Source organism: Camarhynchus parvulus, chromosome Z, assembly GCF_901933205.1.
Source record: "Camarhynchus parvulus chromosome Z, STF_HiC, whole genome shotgun sequence".
Taxonomy (NCBI): Eukaryota; Metazoa; Chordata; class Aves; order Passeriformes; family Thraupidae; genus Camarhynchus; species Camarhynchus parvulus.
Window position 1 is genome coordinate 52,925,818 of NC_044601.1, and position 12,719 is coordinate 52,938,536.

A 12,719-nucleotide genomic window follows, 5' to 3' on the forward strand; every position below is an offset into this window, starting at 1 on the left:
AATGAAACACTCTCCCTTGCCTTGAGTGCTGCTGTCAGCACTTACAGAATCACAGAATGTTTGTTTGGAAGGGACCCCTACAGACCATCTGATTCAAACTTACAAAGGGCCTCCTCCTACAGCGAGCTCCCCAGGACTATGTCCAGACAGCTTCTGAAGATCTCCCTTAATGGAGAGTCCACAAACTCCCTGGGTAACCGGCTCCACTACTCATTCACTCTCTTGGCAAAAAAGTATTTCCTGATGTTCAGAAGGAACCTCCTGTGTTTCAGCTTGTGCCCACTGCCTCTGGTCCCATCACTGGGAGGATTCTGGCTCTTTGGTACTGCTGTGACCCCTCTAAGCTTTCTCTTCTCCAAGGCTGAAGTTCTAGCTCCTATAGGGCAGATGCTCCAGTACATTAACCCTCACTGCAGTTGTTCCCTGAATTCTCTCTGGTATGTCCATGTCTCTTTTGCTATCAGGAGTCCAGAACTGGACTAAATACTCCAAGCGCGGGCTCAGCAGTGATGAACAGAGGGACAGGATCACCTCATTGACCTGCTGGTTGCAGTCCTAACACAGCCCAGGAAAATGGCATTCTGTGTCACAAAGGCACATTGCTGGCTCATGCTCTACTAGGTGTCAGGGACCACCAGGGCATTTTCTGCAAAGCTGGCTGGTGGAGACCTGGCCAGGCCCCTGTAGTGCTGTCCGGGGTTGTACCTCCCCAGATGAAGGATTTGGCACTTCTTATTGAAGTTCCTGCCAGCCCATTTCTTCAGCTTGACATGGTCTCTGTGGACAGCAGCTCAACCCTCTGGCTTATTACTCACCCCTTCCAGTTTTGTGTCATCAGCAAACTCACTGAAGGCAGGCTCGGCCACAGCATTCTAATCCAGAACATGCTGAACAGGACTGGATCCAGTAGTCCCCCTGAGGTACATCACCAGTGACTGGCCTCCAGACGGACTTCACCACTGATCACCACCCTGTGGGTCCATCTATTAAGCCAGTTTTCAATTCGCCTCACTGCTCACCCAGCCTACGCTTTATCAACTTGTCTGTAAGAACCCGTCTGTAAAGTGGCCCAACTCCACCATGAATGGCAACGCACACTACTCCTTTGGCTAGTAAGTAGAAGATCTGCCTGTAGAAAATAGAGGTGTCAGATGACCTAGACCACACAAGGGCCTAGAGCCCAGTATTCCAACTTCCTGGACAAGTAGCTCTAGTTACCATGCTCATAAGCAACAGGTGGGCATTAGTATTTTGCAGCTAGTTGGGGTCCATGTTTCACATTAGGTTTTCAAATTTGTCTGGAATTTCAGCTCTCCATCAAACCTGTGTCTCAGAAAGGCTCCAGGTGGGAGGCAAGTACTATGTCCCTAGAACAAGCACATCAGTAGCTTTCAGCCCCAACAAAGTATCTCCTCCGCCCACAGGTTCAGATAATGCATTATTCGGATAATGCACCAGGTCACTGGACAGAGATCTAAGTGGGATATAGGCAGTAGGGGTTATGCCCTATGCTATGGTTCTTTCCCCAAAAACTTCTTGGATTTGCTAAAAGATTAAACTTTACAGTAATCTAAAATAGAAAAACATGGTAAAAACAATGCATTAAGTTCAGTTTCTGTCAGAAATCAACTTCAATATTATTTTAAGCTTGTTTTGGGAAGCATTTTATAAAGTTTAGGGCTATGACAGTAAAAAACAGGAGAAAAAAAAAGAAAAGGACATGTGGGATACAAAGAAAAATGAGGAGGAGTTTGTCCAGTGACAAACAAAAATACAGCAGTAGCAAGATGTGTACCAACAAGAAATGAAGCCAGTCCATAAAGAGAATATATTACTACTTATTCATGTACGGTGCATGTTCTTGTTCTCAAAGAAGTAAAGATGAATTACACTACTGATGGCAATAAAAAAATGGCAGCTGTTCCAAGTATTCTGTACCAGCATAACACCAGAAGCTTTCCTCATTGCCCTTGATGTTTCTGGCCAGATTTAATTCTATCAGGGCTTTAAGCTTTCCTAATCTGATCCCTGGTCTCTTTTTGTATTCGTCCCAAGCTACCTGTCCCTGCCTCTACCCTGTATAGACCTTGTTTTTGTGTTTGAGCTCATCCAAGCAGCCCTCCCAGTGTTTTTGACCAACTTCCTCTTTGTTAGAATGCATCAATCCTGAGCTTAAGGAGGATGATCCTTGAATATCATCCAGCTCTCTTGGGTCCCTCTTCCCTCCAGAGCTTTATCCATGGTGTTCTACCAAGCAGGTTCCTGAAGAGGCCAAAGTCTGCTCCCCTGAGTCCACGATTATGAGCCTATTGTCCTTGCTGCCCCTAAGGACCTCAATCAAACTCCAGCATTTCACACTCGTGGCAGTCAAGATTGCCCCTGAGCTTCACCTTCCCACCAGCCTCTCCTTGTTGGTGACAACAGAGTACATCACAGCACTTCTCCTCACTGACTCCACTATCACCTGGAGAAGGAAGTTAACCACCAACACATTCCGAAAACCTCTTGGATTGCCTACGCCCAGCTGTGTTGTCCCACCAACAGACACTGGGAAGGTTGAAGACCCCCATGAACACCAGTGTTTATGAGCACAAGGCTGCTCATATGCAGAGAGTCTCATCTGCCCAGCCCTCCTGGTCAGCTGGCCTGTAGCAGACTCCATTGCAATGTCCCCTGTCCTCTGTCCCTGCCCTCCCTTTAACCCTGACCCATCCCTGTCTGTCAGCTCCTCACCCATGACAGGCAGAGCTCTGTGCTCTCCAGCTGTCACTGACACAGGAGGTGACACCTTCTCGTCATCTCCCTGCCTGCCCTTCCTAAAGAACCTGCATCCTTCCATTCCAGCACTCCAGTCACAGGAACCATCCCACCACATCTCCACTGAGACAAGATCACAGTCCGGCAGGCACTTGCCTGTCTCTAACTCCTCGTTTATTCCCCTTAAAAGAGATAAAGCTTCTGCTGATATCCTACATGCAGATTATTATCCCCTATTTTTGAGGGGATATGAGACAGAAGATGTTGCATTTCAGCCAAAATAGTCCAGCTCTTTCCAAGAATAAAGCAAACAAATTTTTTATCAGATTCCTTTAACTAGCTCCAGCAATTCCATTCTTTCTTAGGAAGGAGATGGAATTCAGAAGCATTGGCAAACCATAAAAACATTTTTGAATAATGCTTAAGCTGAAAATACCACATGACATATCCCATCACAGTAGAGCACAGAACTCCATGAACAGGCATGACCAAGCTGGCTGCAATGCCAAGTTAGAAGCCTTTGAAAAATTTTAGCTTCCCGTGCACATCAGAAAGCTTAAATAGTTGAAGATTCCATCCATATTCAGTGCTCCTCATCCTGTATCCATTTTGTACCTTCTCCCCCTCTTGTAGTTCTTCTCTAGTACTCAGCCATACAATAAGTCACTTCCACTTGCCAAAACAGCTAAGGCTAAGAAAAAAAAGTATTTGTACTACAAAGATTTGTAAGGCATCTGAGTTGGTGAAACAGAGGATATAACTGGAGGGAGAGACCTCCATGACTTTCCCCAGATGTGAGCTGGTTATTTGGTTCAGTCCTCCCGCTTCTACTTTGTCCAGTATCAATTAGCAGCTGTTTATTTGGCATGGCAGCTGGTAGCTACTACTTGCCAGAAACCAAGGTAGTGACTTAGCAGGTTACAGTGCTGCTAAAATCTTACACGCCTGTCAGGACACTGATAAATGACATGTGACAAAATAGCTCTTTGGCTGTTTACTGAAGAGGTTGTATACATGATCAAAGTGATCAAAGAACATGCCTGAATGAAAATTACACCGTATGTGCATAAGCGTTTCACTTAAAGATGTCTATAAAAGCTGTCGTCTTCAAGTGATTAAAAATTGATTCATCAAAGCAAGACTGTATTTCCCCATATTGTATTTAAGACCAACTGCCCTTCTTCCCCATTTCAGGACATGAAACCTTTTTCCATTCAAATCCTATTCTAGGATTGTTTTTAACTACATGAACTACATGCCTCTGATATACAGTATAGATGTTACACCAAGAATAAAGAACATCTATAAATGTAAAGACAGCATGTCATGGAGTCACTGAATCACAAAATGTTAAGGGTTGGAAGGGATCTTAAAGACCATCTAATCCTAACTCTCCCTTCCATGTTCAGGGACACCTCCCACTAGACCACGTTGCTCAAGGCCTTATCCAACCTGGCCTCAAACACTTCCAGGAATGGGGCATCCACAACTTCCCTGAGCAACTTGTTCCAGTATTTCACCACCCTCACAGTAAAGGTTTTCTTCCTAGTATCTAATCTAAATTTCCCTCCTTTCAGGTGTGTATTTTGCCCTGTCACTCCAGTTCCTGTCAGAGAATCCCTCTCCAGCTTCCCTGTAGGCCCTTTCAGATACTGGAAGATGTCTGTGAGGTCCCCACACAACCCTCTCTTCCCCAGGCTGAACAGCCCCACCTTGCCCAGCCCATCCTCATAGCAGGGGTGCTCCAGCCCTCTCCCCAATCTCCTGACTCTCCTCTGGACTTTTTTAACACCTCCTTGTCATTGTGCTGGGAACCCCAGAGCTGGATGCAGTGCTCCACGTGGGGTCTCAGCAGAGCAGAGCAGAGCAGAGGGGTAGAACCCCTCTCTCATCTGCTGGCCAACACTGCTTTGGATTCCTGTGGCTTTCTGGGCTGGGAGCACTCATGGTGAGTTTTCCATCAGCCATCACCCCCAAGTCCCTCCCCTCAGGGCTGCTCTCAATCACTTCTCTGTCCAGCCTGTGGGTGTGTCTGGGATTGCCCCAGTGCAGGTGCAGGACCTTGCACTTGGCCTTGTTGAGCTCCCTGAGGTTTGCATGGTCCCACCTCTCAAGCCTGTCCAGGTCCCTGCAGATGGCATCCCTGCCCTCCCCTGTGTGGACTGCCCCACCCAGCTCAGTGTCATCAGCAAACTTGCCTACTACCCTGGATCCCACTGTCCACGTCCCTGACAAAAGTGTGGAAGAGTACCAGCCCCGGGACCCACCCCAGAGGGACACCACTCCTCACCAGTCTCCATGTGGACAGGGAGCTATTGACCACAACTCTTTGTGTGTGGCCATACAGCCAGCTCTTTACCCACTGAGTAGTTCATCCATCAAATCCACATCTCTCCAACACAGAGACAAGGATGGCAAGTGGGACGCTGTCAAATTCTCTGCTAAAGTTCAGGTAGACAATGGGAGTTTTTCTGCCCTTGTCCACCAAAGCTGCAGCACCCCATCAAAGACCACCAAATTTGCAGGTACAATTTGCCCTGAGTAAAGCCATGTCAGTTGTCACCAATCACCTCCTTGTTTTGCAGGCACCTTAGCACAGTTTCCAGGAGAATCTGCTCCATTATCTTTCCTAGCACAGAGGAGACTGCTGTGTAGTTCTGTGGGGCTTCTGCATTCCCCTTTCTTAAAATGGGGGTTATAGTTCCTTTTTTTCAGTCATCAGGGACTTCATTTGACAGCCACAATTTTTCAAAAATTATGTATAGTGCTTTAGGAGCTTCTTCTGCCATCTCCCTCAGGACTCACAGATGAATCTTATTGGATCCCATGGATTTGCGCACATTTGGATTCCTTAGATGGTCTCAGACTTGATCCTCTCTACAGTGAGTTTAAGATATTCATTCCCTGCTGCTTTCTTGACTTGATTGACATGGCTGGAACTTTGCTGTTTAAGACTGAGGCACAGAGGTTGTTGAGAAGCTCAGCCTACTCTTTGCCCACGGCATCCATGACTTCCATTTCCTTTTGAAGAGGGCCTAACATTTCTTGTCCTTGCAACATATTCATGGACACAAGGTGCACAGTGCCCAGCACAGGGGGACAATCCCTGCCCTGGCCCTGCTGGCCACACCATTGCTGACCCAGGCCAGGATGCCATTGGCCCTCTTGGCCACCTGGGCACAGCCTGGCTCATGTTCAGCTGCTGTCACCAGCACCCCCAGGTCCTTTGCAGCCACTCTGCCCCAGCCTGTGGCACTGCCTGGGGTTGTTGTGACCCAAGGGCAGGACCTGGCACTGGGCCTTGTTGAACCTCACACTGTTGGCCTCAGCCCATCAATGCAGCCTGCCCAGATCCCTCTGCAGAGCCTTCCTGCCCTCCAGCAGAACAACTCCTGCCCAACTTGGTTTCACCTGCAAACAGACTGAGTGTTCCCTTGGATCCCCTTGTGAGGATCAGCAATAAAGGTCCTGAACAGGATGAGGCCCTAGTACTGAGCCCTAGGGAACCTCATTAGCAACCAGCTGCCAATTGGATGTGGCACCATACAGCACTGTTCTTTGTTCCAATCATCTTCAAGAATTTTTAAAATCTTTGCTGATAGGCAACAGGAAATTCTTCCCTATAAAGTCTGACACTCTTCTAACATAGACACTCCTCCTTTTATTTAGTCATTACCATCCATTGCTACAGCTCTCCCATGGTGGCTGCCACATGGAGGAACAGACCTTGCCCTATCCACAGCCAGCAAACGCTGAAAGACAGGAGCCTAAGCCTCTGCTCTAGCCCATTGGGCCACTCAGCTACAGTGTTCTGCAAAATGCGCCTGGAAAAGCAATGAGTTTTCAGAACTCCAAGATTCAAATCCATCAGCAATTACACAAATTCTAGAGAGAAAGGGGACATTCAGGAAAATTATTCAAATATGTACTTCAGCATCCTTTTTGGTAAGAGGGTGCATCAGATTCATGATTGGTCAGGACTGCACCAAAGGTGAGTACCAGTGAACATCTGAAAACAGAGGGTTTCCTACATGGGTCAGAGAAGACAATGACATGTGAACATAATGGAAGAAGCAGTAAATTCGAGGGACAGCTAATGGGTATTTTCAACTTTTTAACCCCTATGACCTATGCGCTGACAAGCCCATCATGGGAAAAACGACAGATACTGTGATAATCCACAGTCTTTAATTGAGCCAGAAATAGTCAGCTGAACCTCAGGGCAGGATGAATAGCATTTACCTTTAAATAGAACTTGATTGAAACAGGTGTTAGGTGCACTTTCTCCTGGAAAATAAACCTATATGTATCTTAAATTATGATGGCCTACCAGAAAACTTAATGGTAGCACAATCTACTAACATCACTTATAAATTCAAACACTGCATATCTATTCAGAAAACTACTAAGCTTACAGACATATCTGAAGGACCCACATGGTGAGGCTCTCGAAATGCTGTATTAACTGTTGACCACAGAAACTTGCTCTAAAAACACAGTAATGTACAAAAAAAAAAAAAATCTTCATCATGTAAAAAGACTTGTTAATTTAAAATCTTCAAACTAACTGGAAACTGAAAAGCAGGAAAGCCGTTTTTCCTCTTTCAGTCTCTAAATAGCCAATGTAGGCACAAAAGGAGAAGATACATTTGGTCCAAAATTCTGAAGGACATAGTTATCAGGAAAAGTCAGTTTTGCTAATAACTGCTGATAACAGTTATTTTGCTTAGTATATCCTAGTTACAGATACAAAACATGTTTAGACAAAGCCTTTGCTTTCTTATAAAACAGCACACTGAATATTTATACATTATAATACAAAATACTGTGACATTGGAATTTAAATCAAACTTTTAACTGCATGAGCTTAGTAGTAATAGGAAAAAATAGAATATAACTAATTATCCTCCGAACAACCATAACAAATAAGCCTTTATATAAATCTTAAGGTATAAAATGCTCAGATAGATAAAAGAGCTTCAGAACAGGTGTTCCTCTACTAATTAATATATTGTACCTCATAAAAGAAACAGAATTTTTATGCAAAATGCTTAAAGTTACAAACACAAAGCAAGATTTACTTTCTTTATCTCTACACATGGATCACTTTTTAAATTTTAACTATATGATTTCATCCAACTTGCCAATGCTCACTAAAAGAAAGGTCAGGCTATCAGGATCACTAGAACTAAATGTTGGTTATATTACCAGACATAATTTGCTTTCAGGCACTATCCTCCCCTGTTCTTTTTTCACTGACAAAGAAAAAACAGACAAGCTAAAGTTTAAAGAGACTTCCTTACAGGACTGGTCTTGGAGCAAACCTCCTTTGGCACATTGTCTGTGTGACTACAAAGTCTATTTGAGCTGCAAGGGTCTACTTTGAGAGATGATTTTGCATCAGGTGTTTCAGCAAGTAAGATGTTATTAGACAATGGTTGCCTTCGTGCTCCTTTGTGTTGCTGGAGAACAATCTGCCTCTGGTGCGGCAAGCAACTAGATGAGCAAAATGGATGGGCAGGGTAGGACGATCCATGCACTGAACTCTAAAGAAACATAGAACTCTCACTGAAAAGAGGGTAGCCAGATCAAAATCTTTTACATTTGTCAGATTCGGGTGTCTTCAATCTGTATAGTACAGAACACACACCTGTCAGAAAATCAGAAGGAGGACTCTACTATTTCAGAGCATTAGTTTACCCTCACCAGTCTTGCCTTTCCAACTAAGAGCAGAGCTAGATATAAAACACACATGTACTTAAATAATGTTAATAAAACATATTTTGGAAGAAAGCAAGCATGTTTCTGGACTGTTATGGAATCAGCTATAGCCTCAAAATACAGAATATAGTTACAATCCCTGTAGTACTGCAGTGCTGCAAGTAGAAGAACACAGAACACAGTGCACATAATACCATGCTCCACAGACATGAGAAGGCAAGAGAACAAAATAAGCACAAGACTTCAGTTTCATACTTTCTTTGCACTCAAGAAAGACGACCATGACCCTGAAACGTACCTGTATGTATATGTAATATATTAAATGTCTGAAAAAGATATTTGATCATGTTATTTTAGAAAACATTAAACCTCAGACTCATTGCAGCACCATAACCACGCTGCTTCAGATCAACTCCTAAGGGTTATATATCCTGCTTTTCTTTACTATCTATGCTGTAAACTTTATTAACAACACTTCTGTAGCTTAGTCAAAACTGTAATGCAAAACATGGCATAGTAGTGAGAATCAGGCTCCAAACACTACTAAACACATTTATGTTTTAACTTCTCTTAGTATGGCATTTTTTTAATTGAAAATATCCCCTACAAGCACCAAATCATGCAAAAATTCGTCAGGTTTAAATGATTATTATAGAAAAATCAAGATCTTTAATCTTCAATACTGCAACCTTTATGATACAAGCCCAAAGCTTCTTTCTCCCTTTTTTCCCTTTTGAGACCTGTTTTGTTACAGATTAGCCTCTGACAGAAGAATCTGAACTGACCACTCCATTCTTCCGTCCAATACACGAAGCTTCCTTCAAGCACAAAAACATCCTCTTGCCCAATCAGTTTCTTAATTCACAGATAGAGTCCAGAAGCTGCATTTCAACTATTTTAGACAATCATAGAATCATTTTGGTTCCAGAAAACCATCAAATGCAACCATTAACACATCACTGCCAAGTCCAGCGCTAACCCATGTTCCCAAGCGCCACATCTACAAGCCTTTTAAATACCCCAGGGACAATGACTCCACCACTTTCCCAGGCAGCCTGTTCCAGTGCTTGACAACTTTTTCTGACAAGAAAGTTTTCCTAATATCCAATCTAAACCTTTCCTTGTGTAACTTGCAGCAATTTCCTTGTCCACTGATTACAGCTTGAGAGAAGAGACTGACTCTCATCTAACCACCTCCTTTTAGGCAGTTGCAGAGAGTGATAAGGCCACCCCTAAGCCTCTCTTTCTCCAGGAAAAACACCCCCAGATCCTCCTCACAGGACTTGTGCTCCAGACTCTCCTCTCCCAAAAGGCAAGTCATGCAGTCCATTACATGTGAGAAGGCAAGTGACACTCCCCCAGTGTAAGCATGAGTGCATGGAGATGATTTTCATTATGGATATGTACACAAGCACAAGACAACAATATTTTTCTCAAAAGGCAGAATTTGCAAACATTGAAGAAACCGGGGGCCAGTACATTTAAATCTGATTCATCACTTTGAGAAAATCTCTGAATACAAATTAAGCAGAGAGCAATTAAGTAATAGCTTTTCCTTCCTTTGATGATTGCATACACTGCCATAATTTTGAGAACTGACTCTTAACCATTACACACACAAGGAAAACCACTGCCAAACATCTGTATTGCATTCTTTACAAAATGAGACAAATGAGCTGAACAGAAAGTTTCAATTCTTACTATCTCACAGACTTGAAAGAAAAAAACCAAAAGAATCTTTTCGGCCCGAAAAGACACAGAAGCATGTCCTGCCCCAAGTCTCGGATAAATGCCTGGAGAGATGCAAATGCAAGCAAGCTTCACTGCTAGAGATCCACGCGAGTAACAGTCCAGGGAAGAGTTTCACACTCTCCCACACTTCATATAAATGAACGCGAGCAAAGACTCCTCTGCTGAAAGCATGTTTTCCACTTACCTCAGCTGCGCTTGTTTTAACAGGGGCCTCTGCCTCCCCGCGACCGCGAAGGGACGGACAAAATGGGAAGTTGCCCGGCTGAGCACAAGTAACGCTTTTTCCTGTAATTCCGAAGGCCAGAACCTCCCACGCCCACCGCCGGCACTAGCGGGGCTGGACTCCGCTCCAGCTGCCCGCACGGCGCCGGCCGCCCGCGGGCGGATGGTCTGCCCAGCCCGGAGCCCCGGCAGGCGCCCGCCCCCGGAGCCACCCCGCAGCACTGTCCTGCCCCTCCGCACCCTGACCGGCTCCCGCCAGCCCCTCCGAACCCCGCCCGGCCCTGCCACACCCCTCCAGGCCCCGCCCGGCCCCTCCGCACCCTAATCGCCTCCCGCCGGCCCTGAGGCCGCTCCCAGCTCCCGCCACACCGGCTGTGAGGGCGCGCCCCCGGCAGCCCCGCCGCTCTCTCAGGCGGGAGTGTAGGCACTGGCATTTTGGTGCCAGTGGATCAAGTAAAGAGTGTCTTTAAATCGCATAAAGATGCGGAGCGAAACAAGGATTTTGGGTTGGGTAACAGCCACCGCCGAGGAGCACTCCCGCGTAAGCACCTCATGCATCATTCAGGGCAGAGGCAGGGGAATAAATCAAGTGGTGATCCCTTTTAAAAGTTACAAATGTATTCCACTTAATGGCTTGGAAGAAGACTGCAGCCATCAGTAACATAACTGACTGCAGCAATGGGGCTGAAAATCAGAAGGAACTTTGCAATTAAGATGCTGCGAAGTTAGTTAATGGAAATCCAAAGTCCCTAGTTAATGTGCCTCCTACTAAGCAGTGACAGTCCTTGCTAAGCAGACACTCCCCAAGAACAGATACTGAATTTTAATCATGCAATCAGTACATCAAGAGGTTTTGGTCTCAATTCAGAAGAGATCCGTTACAGACAGCAAGTTGTTTACCCTGCACTAGTGTCACACACAACAGAAGCTGTATATTGACTCATTTTGACTTCCATGACTTGCGCAGCTCAGGTTTTCTCAGGCTATTTTAACATGCAAGCTCAACACCCACTCCAACTTCCAGATCACTCATAAGCTTCACCCTCTTCAGCTAATCATCAGATTCAGCCAGTCAGCCCATTTGCTTCCCTTTTATTTTTGAATGATGTTGCCATCTCCCTATCACCCATAACCTCCGTGTGAGGCTGCACTGGAAACTGCTTTAATGTTTTTTAATTCCCCTTGCTATTTAGAAGTGTACATTAGCATGGATAGTGATATTTTGAAAATTTACATTTGTTTTACTATGAGGTAATAGATAATGTGGTTCAAAAGAAGCAGACATAAACTGTAACCTAAGTGCTTTTTGGTATAACAGTTTTTGGGTTTTTTCTTTAGTGAGAACATAAAGGGCAGGACCAGACCCTAAATTATGTTTAATTATTGAACCTCTATTCTAGACTTGGTTTAATTAGTTGCCGGTTCTCACACATTAATACATGGATTTCGCTGACACACTGGAAGTTGGCTGCTCAATCTTTCAAAATCATGAAAAGCTGCACCACACCTAAAAGACTAGTTAAACATTTGTTTAACTTTCAAAACCCTTTAGTCATCCCTCTGCCTGCCTGTGTACATGCTTATATTAAGGCTTCCACAGTCTTAAATGTTTGACTATGGAATGGACAGTAGCACTTAGGAGATTCCAGGATGCAGAGGGCACTTAACGATAGCATCAGTAACTGTTTTAGCAACTACCATTTGTAGGAAGTTAACAGTAAAGAGAAAAACATCTTACAAAGGTAGTATCATTTACCAAAAGTGATTTGGCACAGAAGATGGGAAACCTTTAGAGTACGATAGAAATCTTGCCAAAAAATGTGTTCCATATCCACATTTACAGGCACTTTCATCCACTTAGCACATGAATGCTCTAGAAAAACTAACTTTTACATCCTGAGGGTGGGAGCAAAGTGAAGCTACTGTTCCTGAAACACCAGGAAGGAAGTGCCTTCCACAGAAACACTTGGCTGTTTTCATTGCTGATGCCTCTATTGTTTGGCCTGGCGATCCAGAGGTAACTGCTCCAGAGACCAGTTGATCCCAGATGGTACCCCTTCTTAAAGAGAAGCATTTCCACTGTCTCTGTTGGCAGGGTGAGACAGGAGACGGCAGAACTACTGCTAAAAATCTGACCTTCATTGCAAATTGAATTGTTACCAGTAGTAGTTCAGTTTTGAAAAACATTTATCTTCTGTATTGTGTATGACCACAACCTCTAAAATTACTGACCACTGTATAATTACAGTGAGCCTGTATTAGTTAAC

General features: G+C 44.5%; 1 protein-coding gene across 3 annotated transcripts in view; it reads right to left on the minus strand.

Annotated features, from left to right (window-relative positions):
* The window catches only part of IL31RA (interleukin 31 receptor A), a 35,427-nt gene extending 24,749 nt beyond the window's left edge, over nucleotides 1-10,678 (minus strand). For all 3 annotated transcript variants that reach the window (XM_030969404.1, XM_030969403.1, XM_030969402.1), the window contains exon 1: nucleotides 10,415-10,678. The gene's annotated coding sequence lies outside the window, so the exon portion shown is untranslated. The remainder of the gene's footprint in view (nucleotides 1-10,414) is intronic.
* Between the last annotated feature and the right edge of the window lie 2,041 nt (nucleotides 10,679-12,719).